Raw genomic sequence first — 3,237 nt, 5'->3', positions numbered from 1 at the left:
ATCCTTAAAGGAGCCGCGACACTAATACAGCCGCCGGATACGAGTGGTCACGGCCAGGAGTCACGTGTGACTGGTTTGTTTTAGCAGGTACTACACCATAATGCAGGCTATTTTTTTTTCTGACATTTTTACCCAACATACTGATTTTTTTTTTTTTTTTTTTTTATTTTAGTAGTTATGTTATATGTTTTTTGATGGTGTTTGTTTTCATTTAATTAAAGTAGTAATTATCAATCATATATGGAAGTTATATTTAAATTATTGTACAGTAGTATAATTTTGTATAACACATATAGTAGTAATAAATAGTAAAAACTGCATTACAGTGTTTGCTGCTTTCTTCTGAAACTTACTCTTAAATACTGGGATAGCTGCTTAATTTATCATTTTCTTTTTTGTGAATTGTTAATAAATTTGAAAAGTTATCTTTTTGTTGTGGGAGGAAGTGTGTGTTTTTTGTTTTTTAGGTGTAGGATGTTGATATTTAGTTTGGTTTTGTTTTTTTTGAAGATTATGTGTTCCACAAAGTAACTGAGTCCTCTTGCTAATATGAAGTGGGAGAAAAAAAATATATTTCAATGCTTTTGTGAGCAAACGCAAGGTTTTACGAGACAATGCATTACTTTTGTGAACGAGAGCGCAAAACGTTTTGCAAGCTAATGCAGAATTTCTCAGGGAAATGAAATACTTTTTGCATGAGAGATGGGAGGAAAATGATATTTCAGTCAGTGCATTCTCTCATAAAACGTTTGTGCTGAAAAACTATATTTGAATGCTTGTGTAAGCGAATGCAAAGTTCTTCAGGGGAATAAAAATACTTTTGCGAGAGGAAAAACTGTTTTTCAATGCATGCACTCACAAAGCTTTTGCAGAAAAACTATATTTCAGTTCTTGTGCACGTTAAGTTTCTTAAGGAGATGCGATTATTTTTGCGAGAAAACGTTTTGTCAGCAAAAGCAAAGTTCCTAAAAGAATGAAATACTTTTGTAAGAGATAGATGGGAGGAAAAACTTGAAAGATCAAAACAGTCTTATTAAAACCATACTTAAAGCAGTCAGCATGGCTTTCTATTTCTTTATTAATACTTTAAATGCTGTTATGTCATTAAACATTAAGGCACATTTTAAGATCCAAGTCCTGCTGGAATACATTTTAAAATAAGAGTAGGTTTGCTGCTTTGATTGTATATCACAGATGTGTCATAGAAACATGCACTTCGTTGTGCATATGCTTACACACACACACACACACACACACACACACACACACACACACATTAACCAAAAACATCAGCAACTGCTTGTTAAGAGGGATTCGGTAATGAGCAATAAGAAGTATACATTCTGGGTAACATACAATTCTGTCATTAATGGTTTCATGTGACACCCATCACTGTTCATTTGTGGATCTGTGTGTGTGTGTGCATTTGCATGCTACAAACATGTGCAATACTACAGTCACTTCTCATTTGTATTGACTTTGACCACAGAGTCATCAGATCTGGCCCGGTTCCTGGGTCAGTCTGAGTCTGCTGTGTCTCAGGTGCTTTGGCATGAAACTAGAACCCTGTAAATGCATTTGGAGCCAACAGGGCCGCCACAGACGTGAATGCTGGTGGCTGGGAGAGGTGCTCTGTCAGAAGCCGAAATGGAAGACTCCTTCAACATACTCCAAACATGACACAGAAAACCACTCCTTTATCAATCCATTCATCTTTATGATTGTGTCCAATTCATCCACCGAACTCTGCATTGTGAAGGAACAAGGGGAAATGAAAGAGAAAGACAAGGGCAGAGGAGATTTGGCTATTTGGAGTCTTTTTACTCGATGGCTCCGGGTCTCGTCGCCACGTAGACGAGGAGGACGATGAGCAGCACGAGCAAGATGAGCGTCGGTAGAACGATGGTTGTCACCTGCTCCCGCGCCTCCTGCATGGCCTGTTTGCGCTCCTTTTTGTCCTTCCACGACTCCTTCTTCGGCTTGCCCTTCAACTGACGCATGGCTCAGTGCGTTTCCACACAGCGGGTCACCGGCGATCCCGAAAGAAAACCCAAAAGGCAATCTCCTGTGAAAGCATATACAATTTTGTGATGCTAAATGTTTTAATTATTTTCTGTTGAAGCACATAAACATTTGTTAATGGCTTTTATTTATAAATTGATAAACAAATTAAGATTATAATTTCAAATTTACATAAATCTTAAATGTATATTTAGATGCTTTTAGTGGTCTTTCAGTTGAAGTGATGTAGAATATTCAATGAGAAAAATGCAGGGTGAAGTTTGAATTCATCCTTTAGGATTTAATTGGATCATGATTCATAATTCCATAGAATGGTTATTTTTTTTATAATAATGTACAGATAAATTCTACACAATAGTACCAGGAATGTATATTAAATAATACATTATATATATATATATATATATTATTAATAACTGATACAATTTTTTTATTTGACTTTAGGTTTTTAATCCCTTTGCTTTTTTGTATCTTTTAAATGATCCTGCAGTGTGACAAATTAATCTTTAAGAATGTCTTATGAATTATAAATGCATAATGATTATTAATAGAGCTTGAATTATTAAAAGATTTGGATTTCATCCATTAGGATTTGACTGGATGTGAAGTCAGTGGAAAAGTTGTTTCAGAGGCACAGCAAGTTATTATATTTTGGTAAGAGGGGAGTGAATACACAGGAGTGTATATTAAAAATATGTATACTCTATTCATACATTTTAATATGCATATATTATTAATAAATAATAATAATACTTTTAATGCATTTTTCTGTTAATTGATCCTGCGGTGTGACAAATTGGGCATTTTTAGATTTTTAAGTATGTCATTTAAATCATGAATGCATAATAACTGAAAGATGTTTAGGGTGGAGTAGAGCACTCACACTGTAGAATGCTGCTGTCCCTACAAAATAAAAATAAAAAGTACATTAAATATTGCTCCATATCTGTGTCTTCACGCTTTTAAAAAGTTATTTTTCCACCCGTAGTCATGGCAACTGAGCAAAGGCCAGCAGAAAGAAATCTGAATGTGTTAAGCGCGCACACACACACACACACACTGATTTCTTACTTTATCTCTGAGTCCATCACTGACTGATGTCTAGACATGCTGCTAATTCATACAATGGTAACACTTTAAAATAAGGTTCCATTAGTTAATGTTAGTTAAAAATGCATTAACATGAATGAACAATGAGCAATACATTTATTACAG

The sequence above is a fragment of the Cyprinus carpio genome, chromosome A15 (assembly GCF_018340385.1).
Source record: "Cyprinus carpio isolate SPL01 chromosome A15, ASM1834038v1, whole genome shotgun sequence".
Taxonomy (NCBI): domain Eukaryota; kingdom Metazoa; phylum Chordata; class Actinopteri; order Cypriniformes; family Cyprinidae; genus Cyprinus; species Cyprinus carpio.
Note: the sequence above shows the minus strand (reverse complement) of the source record.